The following is a 27187-nucleotide window of genomic DNA, read 5'->3' on the forward strand; positions in this document are numbered from 1 at the left end:
TGTGTTGACTGGTCCTTTGGTGTTGATATTGGGCAGACAGAAGCACTAGGAGAAAGGTGGACTAAGTTTTTTGGATACATGTCGTCCTTAAAACTGGCAGCAGTGAGAATTACAGCATAAGTTGAGAGTGAATTTATAAATGTAATAGTTACTTTGAGGCATCTGATGAATAGGTAACTGATTTTCATCTAAAGGAACAAAACAAAACTTGATAACAATACAGAACATTAGTCTCTCTCTCTCTCTCTCTCTCTCTCTCTCTCTCTCTCTCTCTCTCTCTCTCTCTCTCTCCCTGTAAAATGGTGATTAGTAAGCACATAATAAACGCTGGTTATTATTTTAAATAATATCTAGAATTCATTCTTTCCCTCCCTCTTTACTCTTTTAGTTAATGCAGAAAGCTGTGGGTCTTGGGTTCTGGGATCTCAGCTTCTTGTGCTGAGCCTCACCTATCAATCCCTCCTGGAGAATTGACTGAATCTTATTCCTACCACCAAGTCTACCATTTCTGTGATTCTCATTCCCACAGTGCAAAACTAGAAAGAGTGTAGATTGTGTCTATTTTCCTCTCTCCCATCACAATGTTTTGACAGCTGGGAAGTACCAAGTTGGAATTTGAACTCCAGCAAGGCTGACTTGAGACACTGGCAGCAGCCACCCTTGTCCAACACCAGCGTTCTCTTACCCATCTACAGGTGGTTTTAGGATAGGCCTCCACATGATTTCTTGGCTCCCAGCTTCCCTGTAAACAGAAGCGCACTTTCTTAACATGCTGCAAAGTCAATTCACAAGTGGTTATGTAAAACAAAATTAATCTTTGCAGTCAGGTGAAAGCAACACAGCAGGGAGTCCATGAGTGAACCAACCAGAGCCTGTGACAGCAAATGCCCCACCCACACACCCAGGAGACTTCAAAGATGGCCTGTGTGGATTCCAAACTGTGGCCACATTTTTAAACAAGTGGTAAATGGCTGGCTGCTCGATATATACAATACTCCCAACGCATAGAAGCCTAAATATGGAAGTGCTCTATGTAAAAAACACTCTTTCTTATAGAATTTAAGCCAGAGCAGTTGTTCTCATTCTGGTCCCTGGAAATGTGTTAGAAATGCAAATTCTCAAGCCCCACCCCAGACTGAATCATCAACTCTAGGAGTGGGGCAGTCACCTGTCTTTGTGGGACTCACCTCCTGGTGAACCTGGTACAAGCTAAAGGTTGAGAACTGCTGAGCTAGAGGGAAACTATCATTACACAGTATGATGTGGGTAGGATGTGTATGGTCAGGCTTTGTTAATCGCCCCGAGATCTTGTCTAAGGAGATTTCCATTCTGTTTTACCTGAGGTCCTTAAATCTGTGGAAACACAGATTTGGAATTCGTAGGCTGGTACTCAATTTTATGAACGATGCTTTTTCTTCTGGCAGATGATAAAAATGAGTCCTCTGCCTGGGTGTCAGCAAATGGTATTTTCACTTCTTGTCAAAGATTATAAAAATAAGTAATATTTCATGATTTTTCATATCATTTTCTAAAGCAACCTATTATTTCTGTGTACAAGCTTTCTAAAAGGAATTATTATGCACAGTTTTAGATAATATGGGTTAGTTTATTTTGGATTTATATATATATATATGTCATATATATAATATATATATATAAATATGGCATTTAATTATCAAAGAAAAAGAGACACTTGGGAGTCACAGAAATTCCATGGATCAGCTTTTACTGATTTTTATCTCCTATCTTTAAAATAAGGCTGGAACTTAGCAGAGGTGGAAGGAAGACTTTTTTCCACTTTATGGATTATATTTGACATTCACATGTTTTGGGGTTTTCTTATTCATGGATTCTTATGGCACTAATGGAGAATTTGTCTGGGGCTACAATCTCCAAAGGGGCTACTTCATATGTAAGTTCGAAGGTGTTCATATTATCTACTGTCAGAATTGCATAAATGTTTTGTGTAAAGATCAATAATTGTTCTTGATAGTAGCACATAGTTTATTCAGATCTTGTTTCCATGTTTAGTATCAACTTTAATCGTTTAAAGCTAATCTTTTCTGTCATCATTAGCACTTAATAATTGGCAATAACTTCTAATTCACAAATATGTTTAAATTACCTCAGCAAGGGCCAGAATCAATCAATATTGGCGTGACTTGATAGTTTGATTATTTTAAACTAATATATAAACTGGAAAACATATAGGTTACTGATTTGGAAATTTTCACAAAAAGTTAATTAGGGACCCGTTTTTCATCTTATATTTTTCATCCTACATGATACCATTGATGCCCAGATAAATATAGATCTTAAATATCCGTGTAGATGATACTTAAGAGGCAGCTCCATGGGAATTATGACTCAGTTGGTAAAGTTCCAAGACTTCTGAGAAAAGTAGGTGAACTAGACAATCACAGGGTATCATTCAAAATAAGCTCAAGAAGAAGAGAAGCTAGCACCAGGTTCTTCCCAGCCTTTAAAACAGTCAGGCACATTTATGTTCGTCAATGTGATTTTTTCACCTTCGATCTTAATGCGTTGTTTCCTCTATGACCCAACTAAGCATCCACACACTTTGTGATCAAATAAGTTTGGAAAACACCGTGTATTTCTTTCCCTCTTTCATGATCAGAAACAGAAAGAAAAGGCTAGGTAATGATCTGGTAATAACAGGATAGCTTAGATAAAACCCAGTACAATAAAATTGCTCAAATCAGAATTACTACACAAGAACTAGATGATTCTGAAAAATCATTTCATGTAACAATTAATGAGTCATTGTGCCCTTGGTTTAGGAATGTAAATACTACTACTTTTCAAACTTTGTTAATGCATCGGATGTTACTCTCTGAACCTGAGACTTTTCCTGGGTTGTTAATGTTTGTCTTGGTTGTAGGACAGTGGTGGTATGTGCTTGTTTAGTAGTATAAGACTTTGCTAATACCGAGAAAACCAGGAATGGGGGGTGGGGTTCGGAGGAGGTGACTAGCATAGATGTAAGAACATCCTCCTCACACTGAGGATTCTAAGGAACAGTGGCACAGATATGTATTTTTAAAGCATGTCCTTGGGCATCCAAGTGATACCCCAGGCATTCAAGATAAATGCCAGTGATCTGCCCACCACACCAGGGGTTCTTTTGTGAACCTAATAAGAAACAAGTAGATCTATCTTGAGAGTGAGCTCCAGGTGAATGACTTCAGTCCAGTCTTTCTGGGCACCTGCAGCGTGAAAATTCTCCTAGCAGAGATCTTTGGCAAATTAGACTGTTTGACATTCAAGTTGGTTAATAAGTACTCCCACAGAACATAGATGTATTTTTCCTCCTCGGAAAGCATTGTATGTTTAGCAACATTTTATCAAACAAATACTTTCTTTCCACTTAATAAAACAAGAGCAGATCAGGCAAGTGTCCTAATAAGGTACAATGGGTTCCCTCAAAATATGAGCAAACCAGGGGGCCGGCCCGGTGGCTCAGGTGGTTAGAGCTCCATGCTTCTAACTCCGAAGGCTGCTGGTTCGATTCCCACATGGGCCAGTGAGCTCTCAACCACAAGGTGGCCAGTTCAATTTCTCGAGTCCCGCAAGGGATGGTGGGCAGTGCCCCCTGCAACTAAGATTGAACACGGCACCTTGAGCTGAGCTGCCGCTGAGCTCCCAAAGGGCTCAGTTGGTTGGAGTGCATCCTCTCAACCACAAGGTTGCCGGTTCGACTCCCGCAAGGGATGGTGGGCTGCGCCCCCTGCAACTAGTAACGGCAACTGGACCTGGAGGCAACTGGACCTGGAGCCGAGCTGTGCCCTCCACAACTAAGACTGAAAGGAAAACAACTTGAAGCTGAATGGCACCCTCCACAACTAAGATTGAAAGGACAATAACTTGACTTGGAAAAAAGTCCTGGAAGTACACACTGTTCCCCAATAAAGTGCTGTTCCCCTTCCCCAATTAAAAAAAAAAAAAATATTAAAAAAAAAAAAAAAAAAAATAAAAAAATATGAGCAAACCAGGATCAGAAAGTAGTGGAGAAAATTTACAAGCCAAAGTTTAGATACAGGAGAGAAGATAAGAAACTTTTTCAGAAGATCAATTAGATGTTTATTTACAAAAGAGCTTCTAGGACCTCCTGTATCAGAAATATGTAAGAGTAGCTAAATAAATTAATTTAAAGCTTTACTAAAAATATAACTATTTTGAGCCCTTCAGCCTCAGCTTCCAAAATAAGCAAACATGGTACATTTGCTTTATTAAATTTTGTTGAACCTCAATTCACTTTGTTGAAACTCAGTTCCTATGAAATAGAAAAGTAAAATGATATCTACTTTATAGAGTTGTTGGTAGAGTTTGAGAAACGTATCAGGAGGTACAATTGATTTTTTTAAGACAAAAGAGTTTGGTATTAGTTTGTGGGAAGAGAGAGCATTTAGATATTAAGTTACGTCATGAAATACAATTTGAATAGAATAGTGAGAATAAACACCAAGAAAAACCATATGGATCATTTTTACATGAAATATTCACTTTGCTGAAAAAAGGAGAGTAGCAAATTTTTAATTACTAGTTTTTCAACATCAATTAATACTGATGTATTAAAAGTTGAAAGACAAACAATCTGTAAGCGCAGAAAATAAGGGGAACGTGAAATAGCAATGTAATCATCATGTCTGTTTTTCTTCAGTCATTCAAGGAGGCTAATACAAGAAAACCACAAAGGACATTCAAATTTTAAAGAAAAATATAAGAAGTTATTATTGTAGAAAATACAAATGAATCTGTTTAAAAAGATTAATTTTGTAAAATAGTCTAATACAGTCGAGAGGGATGAAATTTTCATAACTGATGAATAAATCTCTCGTACAAAGCTCTTAGGGACACAATCTAATTAAAAACTGAAGATAAATAGGAAACACAGGAAAGAATAATGAACATACAAAATAATTTACTGGTGAAGCTCAGTGAAGCGGCGAATCTAAGAAATCAAGATATACATTTGGAGAAAGGGATAGTAGTTCTAAGTGCTTAAATAAAAATCTGAGCATTGGCCGGCCTGAGGTGGCTCAGGCGGTTGGAGCTCCATGCTCCTAACTCCGAAGGCTGCCGGTTCGATTCCCACATGGGCCAGTGGGCTCTCAACCACAAGGCTGCCAGTTCAATTCCTCGAGTCCCGCAAGGGATGGTGGGCTCTGCCCCCTGCAACTAATATTGAACACGGCACCTTGAGCTGAGCTGCAGCTGAGCTCCCAGATGGCTCAGTTGGTTGGAGTGCATCCTCTCAACCACAAGGTTGCCGGTTCAACTCCCACAAGGGATGGTGGGCTGTGCCCCCTGCAACTAGTGACGGCAACTGGACCTGGAGCTGAGCTGCGCCCGACACAACTAAGACTGAAAGGACAACAACTTGAAGCTGAACGGCACCCTCCACAACTAAGATTGAAAGGACAACAACTTGACTTGGAAAACAGGCCTGGAAGTACACTCTGTTCCCCAATAAAGTCCTGTTCCCTTCTCCAATAAAATCTTTAAAAAAAAAAAAAAAATCTGAGCATTGAGTTAAAAGAATCTGAAAGATCAAATTTTCTCTTGGAAAGGTAAAATATGTCCCCGTTTTCATAAAAATATAATATAGCAGTCCCCCCTTATCTGCAGTTTTGCTTTCCATGGTTTCGGTTACCCACAGTCAACTGTGGTCTGAAAACATTAAATGGAAAATTCCAGAAATAATTCATAAGTTTTAAATTGCATGCCATTCTAAGTAGTGTGATAAAATCTCACCATGCCCCACTCTGTCCTTCCTGGGACGTGAATCATCCCTTTGTCCAGCATATCCATGCTGTATACACTCCCCGCCCATTAGTCACTTAGTAGCCATCTTGGTTACCAGATTAACAGTCCAGGTATCATAATGCTTGTGTTCAAGTAACTCTATTTTACTTACTTAATAAAGGCCTCAAAGTGCAAGAGTAGCGATGCTGGCGATTCGGATATGCCAAAGAGAAGCTGTAAAATGCTTCCTTTAAATGAAAAGGTATGTATGTGTAGGAAAAAAATATAGTACATACAGGGTTGGTACTACCCATGGTTTGGTACTATCAGTGGTAGAATCCACTAAGGACCTTGGAAAGTAACCCTTGCAGATAAGGAGGGAACAACTGTATATTCCCCATTTCCATAAAACATTTCTATTATAAAGAACATTATTTTTTAACTTCATCACTTTAACAGCTGTGTAAGAGTTGTATATGACTACTTAGCATCATGTAAGTTTATTTATAAAATGGTTTACCTTCTTCCTGAAACTTGTTATGATGCAAAAGTCTGCCTGCAGTGGGTCTTGGAATAAACTAAAACATTTTGTTAACTGAACAATGTGCAAAAACGATACTGCTTATCCTTTTTTCTTTCTTCTTCTTTTTTTTAATGAAAGGCAAAATACCCTAATAGCAGCTTCTTTTGCATTTGCCACTTCTCCTTCTGTGGTCCAGAGAGGACTAGCCTGTGACTACAAAATGAAGTGTTTTGTTTTACATATTGTTTTTATCAAACATGAAACCATTTAGAAGAATATTTCTAACATATGTAATAGGTATAAATACTAACAATGATTCAGCACCCATGAACACATAGACCAGCTTAAAAAAAAAAAAAAAAAAACAGAACATTACCAGTTTCCCATGATTCCACTCTCCTCCCACTCTCTAGCCCCAGAGGTAACCATCACCCTAAATAAGCACTTGCCATTCCTTCTAATTTTACCACATATATGTGTATCTCTCAACTATATCATCTAGTTTTGCACTCTGTGAGTTTTATATAATTGAATGATACTGTACGTGTTCTTCTCTGTAGTTATTTTTTATACTTTATGTTCATAAGACTCATCCAAGTTGGCATGAAGCTATAGTTTATTTTCACTGCTATAAATTATTCCATTGTATGAGTATGCTACAGTCTATAATAGTTATCTATGGATATTTAAGATTTCCCTGTCATTGGACATTTGGGTTGTTTCCAGTTTTTTGTAACAAACAGTCCTTGTACATATTTTCTGCTGCACATGGGCAAAGAATTTCTCTAGACTAGACTATATGCCTAAATGAGCTCACATTTAACTTAACTAAATAACACAAAAATATTTTTCTAGGGGGTTATATGAATTTATATTCATACCAGCAATGTAAGAGTTTCCCTTACTATACATCCTCACAAGACTTCTATTGCAGCCTTTTAAATTCTTATTCTGGTAGGGAGAAAATGACATATCATTGAAGTATGTAACTGCAGTTCTTAATTACAAACTATGTTTATCATCTTTTCTTATATTTATTGGGCTTCCGTGTTCCCTCTTAAATAAAAATGCCTATTTATTTCTTTTCCCCATTTTCTGTTGAATTGTTTTTTTTTTCATATTGATTTTAGAAGTGTTTATATGTTCTTGGTGATAGTTTTTCATTGATTGATGTGTTGCAGATATCTTACCCCAGTTTATGTCTTGTAGTTTTACTTTCTTTTTGATACCTTTTGATAAACAGAAGATCTTAATTTTAGTGCAATTTACTTAATCAACCTTTTCCTTTACTGTGTCATTTTTGAAAAATCATTCCCTCATATTCTTAAAGATCTCCTATATCTTCTTTGAAAACTTTTATAGTTTTGCTTTTCAAATCTAAGTCATTATCACCTAGAATTAATTGCTCTGTATAAGGTAGAAATCCAATTCCAGTTTTTCCATATGAATAACCACCATCATTTCCCCCCAACCTGCAATGACAGTTCTATAACAAATAAAAATTCTCTAAGTGCAATGGTCTTTTATAAATTATTTAAACTGTTCTGCTGGTCTATTTGTCTATATCTACATCAATACTACTTATCTACCTTTCGATAAATCTTGAGTTTTGATGGAGAAACTGTCCATTCTCTCATCCCCAGGTACACATCTTAATTTTTCAGGAGTGTTTGGATGTTCTTAGGTCTTTCCCTTTCCATGTGAATTTTTAGAATTTGCTTGTCCTACTAGGATTTTTATTGGAATTGTTTGTAATCTGTGAATTAATGTAGGAGAACTTAATCTTTTTAATATTGATTTTTTTCTATCCATGAACATGATACGATCCATTTATTTATGTTTTCCATAAACTGCTCAAAGTTTTACAGTTTATTTTCACAATATAACTGCAGATATTTTGCTAGATTGATTCTAGGCACTTTGTATATTTTATTTTTGCTCTTGTATATCGTATTTTTAATGCAACATTGAAATAAACTGTTACCAGTGAAAAGAAAGAAAATTGATTTTTGTATATTGACCAATTATATCATTCAAAATTACTAAACTTGCTTATTAATTCAAATAACTTATCTGTACCTACCTCTGGATTTTTTACATAGATAATCATATTTTCTGCAAATAATGAGAGTTCTGTATCTTTCTTTTAATTCCTGTTTGTTTTGTTTTGTTTGTATTCTATTGCACTTACTCAGCTTCCAGTATGATGTTGAATGGATGTGGGCAGAGCAAGCATTCTTGTTTTAGTTCTAATCTTAAAGAGAATGCTTTTAACACTTCAGCATTAAACATAATGATTAATGAGTTCACATAGATAACTTTGATCACACTAAGAATGTTCCCTTCTAGTTTGTTAGAAAGTTTATGAATACTTGTTAAACTATTTTGTATGTACGAGTACTATTTCTGCATCCATAGAAAGCATCATATAATCTTTTATCTTTAATATAATAATTAATATGACTAATCACATTAATGGATTTTTATGTTAAATCACTATTGACTTTCCCAGATAAGCCCTACTTATTCACGATGCATCTCTTTTATGCATTGTTCAATTCAGTTTTCTGATATTTCCTTTAGGATATATGTATCTACGTTCTTGAGTAGGATTGGCTTGTAATTTTCTTCTCTTGTAATGTCCTTAAACGACTAATAGTGTGCTAACCTTACAAAATGAGAAAGAATAGTCCTTTTTGTTGTTGTCATTGCTGTTGTTGTCTGGGAAAGTTTGTGTCCCTTAGAATTGTCCTTGAATGTTTGGTCGAATGCACTTGTTAATTCATCCAGGCCTAGTATATTTTCTACGTGTGAAAATTTTAAAATACTAATTACACTTCTATAATATTCTTTAGGTTTTCTATTTCTTCTTGAGTCGATTCTCATAAACTTCTTTTGTTCTAGTAATTTATCTATTTCATCTTGGTTTTCAAAGTTTTATATTATCTTCGTATATTTTTAATGTTTGAAACATTTGTATTTACGTCCCCTTCTCATTTGACTGTTTATTTATGTATTCGTTCTTTTATTCTAAATTAATCATGTGAGAGATTTGCCCGTTTTTTATTCTTTTTAAAGAACCAGCTTACATGTTTGTTCTCTTGCTTATTCATTTCTTTTTTACATTTATTTTATTTTTTTTAAGATTTTTATTAGAATACAATATTATATTAGTTTCAGGGGTACACCATAGTAATTCTACATTTATATACACAAAGAAGTGATCACCATGATAAGTCCAGCAACCATCTGACAGCATACCACACTATCATAATATTATTGACTATGTTCCTTATGCTGTATGTTACATTCCCATGACTTGTTTTATACCTGGAAATTTGGATCTCTTAGTCCCCCTTCACCTTTTCCCCCCTTTTTTAATTTTTCAATTACAGTTGACATTCAATATTATTTTATATTAATTTCATGTGTATAGCGTAGTGGTTAGACATTTGTATAATTTTCATCTAGTCTGGTGGTGATTCCTTATAGTGTTTTAGTTATTGTATTCTTCATTGCTGACTGTTTCTTTTGTTTGTTTGTTTGTTTGTTTGTTTGTTTGTTTGTTTTCAATGACCCTTTGGATGCTTGCTATCTCTTTATTGAAGTTCTCATAAGTCCTTCAGCATCCTTATAACCATTGTTTTGAACTCTGTATCTGGTAGGTTGATTGACTCCATTTTGTTTACTTCTTTTTCTGCAATTTTCTCCTATTCTTTCATTTTGGATGTTTTTCTTTGTTTCCCCATTTTAGCTGCCTCTCCCTTAGTTGCTATTCTATATCCGTCAGTCTTGGCCAGGTGGCCTTATGTAGTAGGTGCCCTGTGGAGCCCAGTGATACTGTCTCCCTGGTCACCTGCACCTGGTGCTGTAGCAGTGTCCCTTATGTGGGTTGTGTGTTCCCTCCTGTTATAGATGAGCCGTGATTGCTATTGGCACTTCAGAGGGTAGGATTGACCCAGGCTGATTGGCTGCGGGGTTTGGCCATGTCCACAGCTTAGAAGCTGCTGTGCAGGGTGGCTTACCCCACTGAGTGGGATTCACCCCAGCAGGCTCTGGTGCTTGTCAAGACCACCCTTCGGGTGTGCTGCCTGTGGGGCTAATTGTACAGTGCTCTGCTGTGGTCTGAAGTCAACCTCTAAGTATGTTGGCTCTGAAGCCTCTGGTGAGGGGCTCCAGTGCAGGCCTAGGTCACCCTGGCCTGTGACCAGCCAGAGCCCACCTGTTAAGAGCTACAAAGCAATTCAAGGTTGTATGCTTCCTGTGTTAACCCTGGAGGTGTATGGGAGAGGTCACGCTGCAAACTGAGGATGTCTGCCACCAATACTGAGCTTAGGGTAGCTCCACAAAATGCCAGGACACCCTAAGGCCTGCTGCCACCTGCCAGCTCCCTTACGGTTCAGCCATTGATAAAGCCTCGTACAGTACACAAGTTGGGTGAGGCAGGGTGTCAGGGAGTCACTAGAATGGAAAGAGTTGTGGTCACCAGATCAATGTAAATTCTGGTTTGGTGCCAGTGCTGAGCCTAGATAGAGCTACTCGGCAAAAGTCTCAGAGCACACTAAGGCCAGTTACCTCCTACCTGCCACCTGTTGATTCCAATAGTTTTCCAAGAAAGGTATAATGTGGGAGGGGCTGTCTGCTCTTGGAGAAAGTGCTTCTGGTGTTGGGGGAGTTTGGTGGAGTGGAGTCCCAGTGAGTCAGCAGGGTGGAGCAGTGGAGCTCACCAGACCAATCAGATTCAGATCTGGCCATGTAGGCGTGGGCCCAACACAGGAGAGAGCCCTACCAGCTGCATGGAAGGAGGATCTCATCACAGGGAAATGGCGACTGTTCTCCAGCCCTCAATCCAAAGCAACACAACTCAGTCTGCCCCTCATATGTCTCTTCCACCCCCTGAGTTACTGTCTCTCCACTGAAGCCCAAGGTGAGTGCCAGGGAGTGAGAGTCTGTGTGCAGGCCCTTTAAGAGGACTTCTGGGTTTCCCACCACCTTCCATTCCACCTGGATGGTCAGAATCCCCACTATTTTTCACAACCAGATGTTGTGGGGGCACCTTTTCCCAACACCAGTACTCTGGGCTGGGGCAGCCAATGTGGAGCTGAGATCTCTTATTCCTCTGGGGGGAACCTCCGCCTTCGAGATATCCCTCCCAGTTCTCAACCGCCACATAGAGTTTCACGTTTCTGCTCCTCTTACTAGTCGCAACATGGCTTCTTTATATCCTCAGTTATAAAACTTCAGTTCAGGCAGACTTCAGATGGTTCTCCAGATTGATAGTTTTATAATTTAGCTGTAATTTTAATGTGTTCACAGAAGGAAGCAGGCACAGTGTTTATCTATTCCACCATCTTGGATCTCATCTCTTGCTTATTCATTTCTCTTTTTTATATTTAATATTTCTCTCCCTTCATTTTCTTTGGGCTTACTCTTTTCTTACTTTTTCTTTCTCCTTAAGTGAGTACTTAGATCAGTAATTTACAGGTTTTCTTCATTTTTATTAATAATGTATTAATTTAAGGCTGTAGTTTTGATATAGAGTATATTCATTATTTTAAATTCCTAATATATTCAACTTTCCACTATGATTTCTTTTTGACTCACAGATTATTTAGAAGGTGGTTTTGTTTTATATTTCTAAATGTATGGAGATTTTTCTGGTCAGCAGTGTATTTTTGTTTTCTGGTGTCATTTCATTGTCATCAGAGAATATATTCTAGATGATTTCAATCTTTCAAAATTCTTGGGTCTTGCTTTTTTGGCCTTTCATGTGTTTAATTTTTTTAATATGATCCATGTGTGCTTGCAAAGAATGTGCATTCTATGATTGTTGAGTGCAGTGTTCTATAGATGTGTTTACTGAATAAATCTTGATTATTGTATTATTCAAATATTCCATATATTTACCAATTTATATCTACTTGATCTATTAAATATTGAACTAGGTGCTTTAAAACTTTTTTGTTAATGATTTTATAAAGTTCTTTTGATCTGTCAATTTTTACTTTGTATGTTTTAAAGCCATGTTATTTGCTACTCAGATGTTTGTTATATTTTCCCGGTGAATTCAATCTTTTATCATTATGCAGTAATCTACATCTATGTCAATGCTGTTTCCTTTCAGGACTATTTTGCCTGATATTAATATAAGTACACTAGGTTTCTCTGACTGGTATGTCTCTTTTATCCTTTGCTTTCAATCCTTCTGTATCCTTATATTTTATGTCTTTCTCTGATCTATGTAGCTGGATTTATATTTTTTAATAATTTATCTTAACTAGATTGTTTTAGTCAATCTGTATTAATTTTGATTGCCAATATTTTTATTTAATTCTATCATTTTATTCTGTCTCTGTTAGTCTAGCTTTTTCTGCATTGCTCTTTTTATTCTTTTTACCTTCTTTTTTATTTTCACCTTCTTTTTACCTTCCAGTTCATACAAGTCTCTCCTATTAGACTCCTCATTTGTAGCCCCAAAGCTGTCTTTTCTATCCTCGATGCCCAGATATCAAAATGGAAACAGGTTTCCCAGGAATCTGCAGATACTTTCTAGGTAAAAGCTCCCTTTAGCACTTGTTTTCCTTCCAGGAGTCCTACATTCACTTTGTTTTTGGCATTCTTTAATTGCTTGCCTGTTCAGCAATGCAAAGAGTATCTAAAAAACCATATTATTAGAAACAGAAGTTTAAGTCACATTTATCTTTAATGACCAAATTGTGGTTGCTAAAACCACTTCTGGTCTTAGAGCTGGCAATTAGTCCCCTTCTCCATGTCTCCACGTAGGGCGCCCAGCAGTTGCCTTACATGTGGTCATTGCAGTCATTCTGTAACATACCTCCACTCTTTCGTCTCCAACTTCAGTTCCATTTTGTGCATCTCCTGCCCACAAAGCCCCTGATGAATCCTTGCCTCTGCGACAGCCCTGCCTGAGAACACCACAGCCAAGGGGCTGACTCTGAGTGGTGCCAAGGCTTTCAGCCCTTGTGATGTGCGCACTCCCGGGTTCTGGGCAGAGAGAAGCATGGTCCCTTCCTCACCCTCTGCCACACTTTGCCTCCTCGGCACTGTAGCGTCTGCTTGGACCCACAGTCTCACAAAGGGTGAGTGATGCTCTCAAACTAACATGCCTCCAGGGGCCAGGCAGGAAACACAAATGAGTGAAGAATGGACAGCCCTTGCTCCTTCTGGGGAGCAGCCACTACTAGCCAAGGCCCACTGTTGATCAGGGGAATGCTTGCTTCCTCCTTCAAAGTCTTTAAATTAAAAAAAATAAAAAAAATAAAAAATAAAGCAGACATCTGTATTTTTAAGAGTTTTTTCAGATGTGAAAAAAAAAATGTTTTTAATTTAAAAAAGCTGTGCAGGCCAAACAAAACAAGTCTGCAAGCAACATGAGGTTCACAAAAAATAGGGTTATTTTTCTCATCTGTTGTAAACAGATACCAGAGCACGGGAAGGTGGAATGGCTGTGGGCGGGAGCAATGAAGCAATTCCTATACCAGTAGGCTCAGGGTCCCAGTGCAGCCGATCAAAAATGCTGTCATATGCCCTGATATTCTTTTAGAATAGACTGATGTAGACATGTTCAAAATGCCTCAGAAACGTGCATGCTGAGAAAAATCTGTGGAAACTTTTGACCTTATGCCTCATCTTTGTATTTGAAATTTTAAATAGGTTTTCACTCCTAGAAAACTTATTTTGGTGGCCCAAATTACTTCATGATTGTCACCTCCTAGCTGATCTAAGATGAGTCTGCTGTGGGAGGGAACACGTCGAGTAGTGTGCAGATCCCTGGTGACCACTCAGAAGAATCCTACCTTATCTTCCACAAGACTGAGGCTGTTTGTCTGGCCATAAATGTGTGGGCTTGCCTAGGCTTCTGAATCTGGAGAAGATTCCTCTTCATATCCTGACATTGAGCTTGAATACGAGTGTCTTGAATTAATATGTCCTTGGGTCCAGAGAAGCAAATCAGGCTGTCTCTGAGGCTGTCTCCCTTAGCAACTAGAGACTCTCTCACACACAGAATTTCCCAGCAGGAAATAGTAGGGTAAAATGGAGAAATACACCCATGAATGGATCCAGCTCAGTTTGAAGATTCTGGTCTTTGGCACACATTGAAGAACTATACTCAACTTCATTCATTTTCAATTGGCTAATCTAAGATACTTTCATTGTGTCTTAAACTCACTCAGTTTCTCCCTTCCCCAGAAGACTAGCTTAGAAGGAAGTTTTCATCTGTCTTAGTGTCTTCCTAGTTCACTCCCCATCTCAGTCCCTTTCCTTTTTCCATAGTCTATTCCTTCCTTGTAAGGAAATATGGGGCAATAAAAAGAGCGGGAGCCTGGCAGACCTGATATTCAAACACTGGCTCAACAACTCACTGACTATCTAGCTGTGACCTTGGACAAGTTACCCCATCACAGCGGCTCTATAGCATAGACCAAATACCAGGACTCCCCTGGGCAGCTTCAGGGGTGTGCACATTGGGTCGGGACGGAAACAGCATCCTCCTGACCAGTTGAATCAACCCTACCAACTCGTAGAATGACAGCGTGTCATCATATCTCACAAGTTATTTAACAGCCAATTTTACTCATCTGTAAAATGGGAATAATATTTTCCAGGAAAGGCAAAGTGCCTAGTTGAATATTCCTGAGTTTCTTTCTATTTTTCCCCTGCTCCTTCTCCCTAAGGCCTGGACTTCTATTAATATTCAGTACTCTAAGCTCAGATATATAAAATGCATGTTTTAAGTGTGTGTGTCAAGAGGCTATAAAATTCTTTGAAATACAAATCAACTTATATTTGTCTCCCTCCCACTGCCCACCCATCTACCCAGTCTGTTAGATAAGGTGTTTCCCTTTCAAAACCCAAATCTGGTCTATCAGGCCATTGCTTAAAACCCTTCAGTAGCACCCCATTTCTTGCAGGTTAAAGACCAGATCCCATCACAAGACTGCTGGCACCCTGCGTGTTCTGCTCTGCCTCCTTCCCCAGCTCATCTCATCCACCATCTCTGTCTCCACTAGTTCACTGTGCTTCCTCCTGCTCCTGGGGCTTTTGCACACGTCTCTCTCTCTTCCTGAAATGCTCTTCCCTCTCCTCTTTATCTCGTTAACTCCTCCTTTTCCAGCTCAGCATCTCGTCCCCAGAGAAGGCTTCTCTTCTCCACACTCCAATCCGGTCACATCCGCTTGTTACAGAAGCTCACGTCTTCTTCGTAGCATTTTTCATGGTGCTAACTGTATGTGTGTGGGGGTGATTATGTTATGAGGTCTGTCTCTTCAAAGTATAAACTCTGTGAGAGCAGGAAACATGTTGCTCTGTGCTCCACATTGTACCTCCGTGCCCCGTGCCCTGCCTGGCACATGGTGGGCGCTCAGTAAGTATTCATGCTTACTGCCGAGTGCATACGTGAACAGGAGCCGCTGATGTGCCGAGCACTGGGAGTGTTTTCCAGCTCTGGTGATTAACTAGCCATGCTCCCTAAATACACCTGGTGAACCAGAACATGGGGTTTCGTAAATAATTGAATACCCGAATATATGACGCAAATTCAATCTAACCTACAGTCAGCTTTTTATGCCCTGGTGCCTCACTGGAGATGCACTGTTTTTTGGGGGGTACATTTCCATATTACAGATTTTGTAGTATCGATGAGGGAGTGTGTGTAAAACCTTATTGTGCTCAACATTTTTTAAATGCCTTTAATCTTAAACAATGCGACATTTCAAGGTTTGTTTTCCTCATATGTAAACTCCCTATCACTAAATGTGAATGGCAACGTAAAAATGGGGGTAGAAAGGAAGATAAGGTCAAGCAGGAAATAATGAAGAACTTCAAAAGCATGAGGTATGCAAAACATGACAGAATAAAGGGTTACAAGACAGGTATGTTGGAACCTATTGGAAAAGATATACAGGAGAGCAGCACAATTAGTCGAATGACAGGAAAACCAGAGGTTGGCAGAATATTCAAACTCTGAAGAACAGAGAGCCCTGTCAGGTCAATGCAGATAAATGAGCTAAGAAGGTTGATAAAATCCAGAACATGAGGGAAGATAACAAGAACTTAAAAGAGGAATAAAGCAGTCCAACTGGAGAAGAAAAGCAGTTGTCTCAGCTTGGGTAAATCATTCCAGAGACCGTGCATTGCAAAGATCATCCACCCAGGATTTTATTGCCTCCTGGTGCTGACACTCCGTAAACACAGAAATCTCATCTCTGCATAAAACTGCACCTGTACATGTCAGCACAGCCCATGTCACGCTGCTGGCAGTCGTCTCTCAGCCATCTGAATCACCCTTCAGATCATCTGCAAATGTGAAGTTTTTCTTTTATTGTTTGATTCTGCTCCATGCCTTTTATGAAGGAAAAGAAAAACCTCTCACAAAGATCAAATCCATTACCTTTTTCTTGTCAGAGTCTGACCTGAACACTGTTAAATGAGTCTTTTCAGGAATAAGGAAGAGTGTTGTCTTGATTAGAGAAGGGGGCCATGGGGAGCAGAGCCAGCGGGCTGGCGTTAGACTTCATTGTCAGTTATTCAGGGTTCATTCGGCCACGCGGGGAGGGCTCCATTTCTCTTCCCTGTATCTTCTTCTGTTGGCTGCCCAACTTTGAACCATTTCAAAAGCAGCTTCCCATGAGGGCTAGTTAAAGGTTTGGTAAGGAATCAAAGGGTTAGTGTTAGGATTGCATCTTTGTGGGGAAGTACAGAGAAGGAAATTGAATAAATTAGTAGTAAGGAGAATCTTTGCATTTTAATTATTCATGGTGTGTTGTTTTTTTTTTTTTTTGCCTATGGGAAAAATTGGGAAAGTTTACAAACCATTGCTATGATCTGAAAAACACAACTCACTTGCCTCTTCAGTGAGAAGAGGACTTGTGAGTATATTTCCTTTTTTCTATACTTAGCCATTGTTTCTCTGTCTTTATGTCTGAGAATAAATCAAAATTTCTTCCCTTTTTATTTTTACGAAATGTCTTTCCAGTGTTTAGGCAATTAGCCATCTACTTGAGCTTCTTTGTCATTCCATCTCTCCCCCAGTCCTAAAGTTCTTCTGGTGGGTAGGCAGAGAGTCACTCAGTGTGTCCAGTCTCCACTTCTCTGTATTAATGAGAAAAATAGGCACGAAATACATCTTGATCCTGAGTCACAGAGGATTTGGTTTGCACGACAGAGCAGTCCAGAAGATACCGAGAGCCCAGTACTCTGTTCTTCAAATGTGATTCCAGGCCATTCCCATTTCTTCTCTGAGGAGCGCCCAGTGTGTCCCTCTTTGGCAGTGCACCATCCTCAGACCATGGTCCCTTCTCCCCTGTGGCCGCTTAACAAAGAAACAGCCTCTGCTCCTGCTCGTGGAACGGTGCTTCCTCCTTCTTCGTAATGAAAAAGTCATGACTGTGTCTGACTCCTGGATCGTTCGATTTGACAAGGTACTTGTTTTTTGATAAGTCCTTCCTCCCTGCACTGGAATCCATGGCCTCTTCTTGATCCTGTATAAAACAGCACAATCCCCAAGGCAGGCTTGTCTCATTATTAGGTCAACTTTGGGAGGGGTGGACTGACATCTTTCCCAAATGCCTAACCTGAATTTCTAGCTGCCTGTTGGGTGTCCAAGGCACTTACTTTCCATTTCAAACTGGCTACTAGTTCTTAACATGATGCTGTCTCAGTGTTTTATGTCTTTGTGTAATTATCTGCCACAAGGATGAATATACCACTAGTCTTTAGGACACTCTCAATAATATTAGTCTCTTGCAGGATGAAAAGGAGACTCTTCAACCTATTAGCATGACTGTGCTTGTGTTTGAGACCTTGAGAGAATAACTGAGCCCAGAAAGAGAAGTTAAGGTCAAATGTAAGGGAGCAAGAAGAAGGGTCAATAACTATTGAATACTAGGTCATTTTCAAATATTGCCTTCCTAGTTCCAGAGGGAAAGGAAAACAGGGAGGTGTACCTAACATCAAAGGGAATTGGGAGAAAGCTGCTACTCACTGCTCAAAATTAGCTATTTAACTCAGGAATGTGCTCAGTCCTGAGCAGGACCTGGCCTGAAGGAAGCCAATACACATTGCTTCAGTCTGCGTCTTTCTGGAAACGGACACGTATGCGTACATTAAGGAAACTTAAATCAGATCCCAAATTTTGCATTCTTTCCTTTCATTCCATTAGCCACTGTCATAATACAGACCTTCATCTTTGTTATCCTGAACTATTCCAGGAGCCAGGTGGGTCCCAATTAACTCTAATTTCTCTTATTCATGCTTCCTACTACCATCAAAACCATATTCTTAAATCGCAGGTGTGATCAAATCTCGTCTCCTCAAAAATTTTCAACAACTCACCTTTGCTTGCAGAGTAAGATCTAAATGTGTTAAGTTTTTTTCTTGTTTTGTTTTTGTTTGGCTTTTTTAAGGCCTTCTACAGCCTGGCCCCATGCAATTTTCCATCCTTATGTGCTACTCTATTCCCCTGATTTATACTTGAAACATTGCTGCTTCCCGGGCACTGCCATTGCACTGCCATTGCACACTTTCATGCTTTTCTTTATCCTTTCCTTCCCAAGTAGAATTCCCTCTCTGTCCATTTCCTTTTTCTTTTTTTAATTAAAGTTTATTGGGGGTGACAATTGTTAGTAAAGTTACATAGGATTCAGGTGTACAGTTCTCTATTACGTCATCTATATTTCACATTGTGTGTTCACCACCCAGAGTCAGTTCTCCTTCCATCACCATATATTTGATCCCCTTTACCCTCATTTACCATGCCCCTCCTGCTTACCCTCTGGTAACCACTAAACTGTTGTCTGTGTCTATGAGTTTTTGCTTCTTCATTTGTTTGTCTTGTTCCTTTGTTGTTTTCAGTTTTATATCCCACATATCAGTGAAATCATATCGTTCTCGACTTTTTCTGTCTCACTTATTTCACTTAGCATAATAATCTCAAGATCCATCTATGTTGTTGCAAATGGCATTATTTCATCTTTTCTTATGGCAGAATAGTATATCATTGTGTTCTATCCTTAAAGCCTTATTCACCTTTTAAGAAGTCGTTCTGACTACCCCATGAAGCCTTCACTGATTCTTTCCTCTCACCTCCCACTTCCACCCCATTCAGAAGTGCTCCTTCATCAGCACTCCGGGTAGTTTCCAATTTCTGACTGTTAGAAATGTTGCTATCATGGACATTCTTATAAAGTTCTCCTGGTTCACATCTGCAAGAATGTCTCTTGGGAAAAATTCCTGAATCTATTCCCAGGAGCAGATTTGCTGGTCCCGAGGTCTGAGCAATTTCAAATTGACTCTAAATAATGCCAGGAAATTTTCCAAAGTGTTTGTAATGATATATATATACTCCTACATACAGCATGTGAGTCCCTGCTGCTTTATATCCTTGTCAACATTCGATATAAAATTGATATTGAATTTCTGTTATATAGTAGATGTGAAGCGCTATATCATTATGGCTTTAATTTTCTTCCTGATTACTAATGAGCATCTTTTCATACATTTGAGTCACTCATTTTCATCTCCTGTGATACTTAAGTTGACGTCTCTTGCCCACATTGCTAGTGTTATTGTTGTCTTTTCCTTATTGATTTTTATACACAATGGATGTTGTATTTTTGTTGGTTACATATATTGCAAATATCTTTTCCCAGTTTGTAGCAGCTCTTTTTCCTTTATGATCTCTTTTGCTGAAGTCAAATTCTTATTTTATGTATAATCAAATATACCAATGTTCCATATTATTTGAATTTTTGTACTTTAGGAAATCCTTTCCTATCTTAAAGTCATTTTTTCCTAGAAGTTTTAAAGTTGGACTCTTCACACGCAAATCCACAATCCATCAGGAATTGGGTTTTGTAGGGTATAAAACAGAGATTTATCCTAAGGAAAGGGTTAACCATGACATTTAGTTCATTACAGTTTATAATAAAATTCAGTATGTTAGATTGTGACCATCTTTATAGGTGATAGTGTGTCATAATCATCCCTGTACTTTTCACTATCTTAGCACAACACCTCCAGCTAGTGGGTACTCAGGAGGGCCAGAATATCATGGGCACTGGGTACCTCCCAGTGTTCCTGTCCTGACAACACTAGGAAGATAGCACTGTAGCAAGGAGCACAGGGCTTCTTTCTCCATCTTGTTGGACACCTCGGCCCCATTCCATCCTCTGCAGATATTCTCTCAAGCAGCTTCCCTGCTCCATTCCTCATTAGCACAGCCAGGGAACACTGGAAATGGCCAGCCAGTTTGCTTTGTTTGGGCCCACAATAGCCTAATAGTACCTCTCCCAAGAGTATTGTAGGAAGCCAGGGGTAGGCCTCAACAGTGCGGCACCCATCCCAGCCTGCATTCAGATAATCCAGCATGGCTCAGACATCACAAATCATAGAAATGTATCTGTTGTGTTTTGGGGTTCCAGTGTCCTTAACCACAGATTTCCAGTCAAATGAAAATTCCAATGGATTCACTTAGCTTTCCCACCACTAACGTGCGTTAGGATGGCACTGAATACAGGTATAAAGTTCTTTTCCAAGTCATGCAAGCATGAAAGGGAAATATTTCAATCCACAGCCTGGATATATTCATGGGTGCTTTCTCCATGCTTTTAATTTGAGCAACTGAGCACATATTTATTCAGTATTTACCAGAATAAACATTTCTAGAATGTGCAGAGAAACACTGTGAAGCACTGTAGGTGGCAGAGTAGCATCAGAGAAAGAGCCTGGGTTTGGGCCACTTCCAGTTTAGTCACTTACTAGCTGTGTAATCTGTGCTTCCTCATCACAAAACGAAGATTAATACATACCTACCTTGGAGAGGTACCTACCTTGGAGAGGTACATACCTACCTTGACAAGTAAATGGGTAACTCATTTAATACAAGTGCACAACCCTGCATGGTGTATTTTAGGTCATCAGTAAATTATTTAAGGATGATGATGATGATGAAAAAGTGAGGGAGGAGGAGGAATTACTATTGGTTATGATGAAATGACGTAGTCCAGACTCTTTGGAAATATATACTTTATGAGGTCTACATAGATCAATAACTCAGAAACAAAGCAGACTGCAATAAGAGCTATACTTATTGCAACCATATTTTCAAAAAATTGAAATGTGATCTTACAAGTAAATGACTCTAAGAGCATATTAGTATCTAATATTAGAAATTGGGATTGTCCCAGTATATGAGACATGCAACCCCTTTAGGTATAATAGAAACACTGATCATTTGCCCTAGGGAAGATCGATTTTTGTCTTGGAGAGAGTCCTTAGAGCAGATGATATTCTAGTGGCATCCTGATGTGCCTTCAACAGATAGATGTGAGGAAAGAGAGGAATTCCTGATATCAGACAGAGTGTCACAGATCAGGACATGGTCCCTCCCCCCAGGTGTCCTTCTATCATATAGAAAAGATTATAAATAATCCCTAGGACTCCTCCCCCCATATGCCTTTTTTATCATATGGATAAGATTATAGATAATCCTCAGGACTCCAAAGAATCACCTGGAATAGGAATGGAAGCCAGGAAATAAGATAGGAGTAAAGTTAGCAGAAACCTGAGTACTACTCCGTACCCATACCTCTGCTTCAGTCAAAGCAGCTCTCCTCTTACATATCATTTATTGCCTTTCTTAAATAAAATTTCATTTGTAAAAGACTTCCTCGGCATAATGAAAGGTTAAAAGCATATTATTGGGTAGTATGCTTACCCCATGCCTTGTTTTCAGTAACTAATGTGGCCCTATGATGATTTTTGCTTCGGTTACTTGCCTTGCAAAATTGTCTGAGTCCTACCTGGGACAGAGGTCAACAGTGTTGTGGGATGTCACTTGGGTCTGGGACCAAACTGTTTTAAAGAGAGGTGGCCCAAGGAGGATATGGAGTAAGTATAATACAACCCAGCCCTGAATGCAGGGTTCAGTGATTCAGATTGTGGTTCAGACCCTTTAGTGGGGAAAAGGAAGCCCTTCTGACATGTGGACTAGGAATTGAGATAATGACCTGGAACAGTAGATATGGATACCCTGAGAGGAACACTGTGGGAAGTGTTGGAAGCGCAACATGGTGGCCTCCCAGCCTGGGCCCTGGAGGGATATTCATATATATAATTTTGAGTAGGCAGGCTCCTTTGGGATAGATATGTCACATGCCTGAGCTCCCTGAATTTCAGAAGGTAAATCAGAGAGACCTCTAGAGGAAAACAACAACTCAGATGTGTCATATGGGAAACAACACAGAATGTTGTCATTCATTGTAAGAAAAGTGTAAGAATCAGTGAATTGCAGAGGTTTTTAACTGTTGGTTGTTTCTGTTCCCACTCATTTGTGCTGGTCTTTTTGAATTGGCCACACTATTATCATTGCGACTTCACAGTGTCTTGGAATGAAATGAAGAATGTGTAAATTTTCTATTTAACTCCCAGGTATCCAAGTGGCCATAAGCCTTACATTTAGAAAAGGTAAACTAGAAAATAGAAATACATTGGAAATGCCAAGAGAACATGGCAACAGTTAGACCAATGGGACATGGAAGTACAGCATAGCTCTCTCTGCTAACAAAGATATTGCTTCTTGATGCAGCAACAAGACTTAAGAAATAAGAGCTCGGGGAAGCTCATACCTTACACAGTTCATATAGATTATAATAATAGATGGCACAGTGTCTATTAGAGAGACAAAAGCCCTACCTTTTTAGTGATATAGTATTGCTTTCAAACTTTTGTTGAGAATATCTCAATTTGAAAAGGGACAGAATGGTTTTTAAAAGCCCTAGGTAATTCTGATGCATACCCCTGGGTAAAAACCACTTTTGAATAAGCTGGAATAGGCAACTGGATATTAAATCAATCACTATTGTAAAACATACAATGTAAGGCCAAGAAAAACAGCTATGGATTAATTTCTAATAAAACCTTTGTAGGCAAATTACAATTAAAATACCTGCATTAGTAACTGGTACTTAATGCATTTTATGATACTTCACAAGTGAAGAGAGAGAACGTGTGGGTGTTATTCTTAAACCCGAAATTCTGATAATTGTTCACTGTATATAACCTAACGATTTTAGAAATTGTTTGTATTTTTAAATGAATTCGTATTTGAAAATAAAGGCAAGAGTGAGACTCTAAAAACCTCCAGTACTGCAAGAGTTCAAGATGTATGTATAAGGTTTTTAGTAATCAAAACAATGGGAGCTGCCACTGGTGGGGTCGAGTTGACCAAAGTATATTTGGGAAGCCTAACAAAAGACTGACAAGTATGGAGACTTAATATGTGGTTGAGGCAGCATTAATTACAATTCAGAGGGTGAAGAACAGATTCTTGATAACTGGTGCTGGGACAAATGGTTATTCATACAAATAAAAGTAAACCTCTACTTCATATAATACACAAAAATCTTAACTTTACGTGGATTAAACACCAAGTGTGAAAAGCAAACCATTAAAACCTTTAAAAGAGCATATAGTAACATATATTCATTTCATCTAGCTTGGGAAGGTTTTTTTAAATAAGTCTTTAAAAACCCAAACCACCATAAAGATATATTACTGATAAATCAGATTGCATTAAAATTTTAAGTGTCTCTATGAAAGAACAACATGAACCAACTGAAAAAACAAGTTATGCATTAAGAGAATGTATTTGCATAAAACAGAAAAAGCCATGCTATCCAGAACATATAAATAATAAAGAATTTTTATGAATTAATAAAAAGGCAACGTAATGGAGAAAATTGGACAAAGTATATGATGAAGATCTTTCTGAAAGAGGAAACCCAAATGGTTAATAAACATCTGCTCAACATCAATAAAAAGCCAATTAAAGCAATTCCATATCCATCAGATTGTCTTAAAAGTCTGGAAATTCCAAAATTTTGGCAAGGGTGTGGAAAACTGGCAACTTTCATCCACTGTTGATGATAAAGTAAATTGGTGCCACATTGGAGACAAATTTGGCAGCATCACATAAATTTTAAGATATACATCTTCAAATCAGCATTCCACTGCTATGTAGACACCCTGTTCTTGCTCAAATACACCAGGAGACATTTTCAACAATGTTTATTGCAGCATGGTTTTTAATGCAAATACTGCAGGGGGGAGGTAGGAGGGTGTGGGGGTGTACTAAATGTGCATCAATGGAACAGAAAAATAAAGGATATGTGTATAATGGAGTATTATATAGCAGTTAAAATGAATGAACTGTATCCACTACATGAATAAATTGCAACAACATGATGTTGAGAAAAAAACAAGTTATAGAATCACGTATGTAATGCTATTTATGTAAAGTGTAAACACTTGCAAAACTATATATTATTTATGGATAAATATTAGTACATATGAAATAAAAGTAATAAAAACAGGAAAAAGAAGGGCAAGTATCAACTACAGAATAGCGGTTACCTTTAGGTGAGGGGAATGAATTCAAAAAGCATACGGGAGACTCCGTAATATTTTTATCCATAAGATTTTCTTTTTTGTGCAAAAGATTTTGAAGCAAATGTCAATTAAAATCTGGTTGGTGAGTGTAAGGATGGATGTTTTATTACTCTCAACTCTTAAATATTTTAAATATTACATAATTTTAGTAAGAACAAATGAAATTTTCCATCATAGATTTATTTATCTCAGAAAGGTTTTCAGAAAGTCAAGTGTAACTTGTACCCTACCCACAGGTCTATTAGTGCACAAGTCATCCAAGACAAGTAGTTGTCCTTCCAACATTTAAACCTCTAAAACAGAGGTCAGCAAACTTTCTATGAAGAGCCAGATAGTAAATATTTTTTACTTTGCGGGTCATGAAATCTCTGTCACAACTACTCAACTCTACCATAGTAGTAGAAATGCAGCTATAGACAATATGTAAGTGAATGAATATGGCTGTATTCCAATAAAATGTTACATAAAAAAACAAGCAGTGAACTAGATTTGACCTGTGAGCCATAGTTTACCAACCCCTACTCTAAACTCAGAGAGACCCAAATTCCAAAAGTTACCTTTCAGTCCAGAATATAACCTCAATCATTAGTGTTTTATATATTCAAGTTTAAAGTGAGTTTGAAAATCTCGTAGTGAATAAAATATAACATTTTTAAATGTTTCATGTGTCAAGTGCACGTATCAAGCAGTGTCCAGTTTACATTCATCTCTCATATGATCTTCTCAACAACCTATGAGTAAATGCCATCATCAGCCCCATTTTCAGATGAGGAAACTGAGATTTAGAGAGGTGAAATTATCTGTCTACCATCTCTGAGTTAATAAGTGATATTAGTCATAAGACACAAACCCAGGGGTCCTGATCTCTGACCAAAGCCCATGCTATTCACCACATTACTATGCTAACTCTCTCTACAGTATACTTCATGCCTTCACAACATCAATTATCTAATATAAACTACTAGAACAAAAAAATCAAAACAATGTCATAATAGAACTGACAGATTAGCTTCTAATAATGAGCACAAGTTATGCACATTTTAGTCAGCAACCCATATTTTTAGAAAATCTTGGCCAATAAGGACTTAAAGCAGAAATCAAAATGAAGTCATTTTAGAATTATCTAGAGTGAGGATGACTAAGTAAAATTAATAGATAATCCAGAATCTTCATCCAACTCTTCTCCGTGTGAATCCAGTTATCTAGGAAATGGTGACTCAGGCCACAATGATAATAGAAGACTAAGTTTTCTACATTCCATTTAGAGAATCACGAATAGTGAGGTCAGCCACTGCTTTGGGGGACCTGCTGGGAACTGCTATTTCACAGAACTAGTGCTACTGAATTGTCCTTCACTGTACTCTCCCAATGCAGAGTAGAAGCAAAAGTTTCTCATTGGGAGAAAACATAGTTTGTGAAGTATTAACCATCCCTTCTCTCCATCCCACCCTATGAGGAAAAGAAGTATTAGATTTGTCCTGTTCCCCTTCTTCAGGATTGGGGATGCTTAAACCATCCTTGCACTCTACCCTATGGGATACTGATAATTGTTTCTTTTGCAAAAGTGGCTGAGCTATTGAATCAGAGACCTTGATGAGCTGGGAAAGGGAGAAAAACAGAGAAAAGATATAAAGCAAAGAGAGGGAATTCTGGGACAACCTACATTCTATCATTTCCCACAGATTGAGTAGACACTACAGCAGGTGATTTGGGGCTTAAGCCATCTTTCTGATGGAATATTTCCTGACCAAAGGGAGCCCTTCTGAAAGAGGCTGGAGGTTTTATTATCCATAGTGGAAGAAAGGGGTGCTGAATGGAAGAGGAAGAAACCAACTTCATCTGTGTCTTGCAACACGGAGAGGAAATTCCTTGTCGAGTCTTCCAAAGAAGTGACTCAAAGCATCCTCAGGAGAAAAACATTTGGGTGTTCACTGAATTTAAATTCCCTGGCGCCATAAACCTTGTCTTCCTTGATTCTCACCATATCCCCAGCACCTAGAACAGTCCCTGGGCACAAAATAAGCATTCAATTCAGCTCTGCCACACAGAGAACAGCACCAAAAAGAGAAAGGCAGACTTGCAAACAGTAACTTTTGATCTTTCAAGTGAATGTTGCCCCTCTTACATTATCCTGCCATCAGAGCTTCTCTAGCAAACTGGAAAGATGAGGAAGAAGAGTGAGGGACTGGGACAGAGGAGAACAAAACCCTTTCCCCACTTCAGTAGCTAAAGTCATCAGCCTAGTCTGCAGTAGGAAAAGGGATCTTTTAATTGAAGTTAAGTTTGCAATACTAACTGCACTAAACTTTTTTAATAGCTGAAAGTATTTGGGGGGGAAAAAGGACTTGGACCACCACAGAGCAAGAAAGGAGTGGGGTAGGTCAACAGAGCCCAGCTTTAGTCGTTATTGGAAAAATAAATCAATTGCAC

General features: G+C 38.5%; 1 protein-coding gene across 4 annotated transcripts in view; it reads left to right on the forward strand.

The window, feature by feature from the left end:
- The window catches only part of MAGI2 (membrane associated guanylate kinase, WW and PDZ domain containing 2), a 1312199-nt gene that overhangs the window by 1216961 nt on the left and 68051 nt on the right, over window positions 1-27187 (forward strand). The gene's annotated exons all lie outside the window — the stretch shown is intronic.

This window comes from Rhinolophus ferrumequinum, chromosome 20 (assembly GCF_004115265.2).
Source record: "Rhinolophus ferrumequinum isolate MPI-CBG mRhiFer1 chromosome 20, mRhiFer1_v1.p, whole genome shotgun sequence".
NCBI lineage: Eukaryota > Metazoa > Chordata > Mammalia > Chiroptera > Rhinolophidae > Rhinolophus > Rhinolophus ferrumequinum.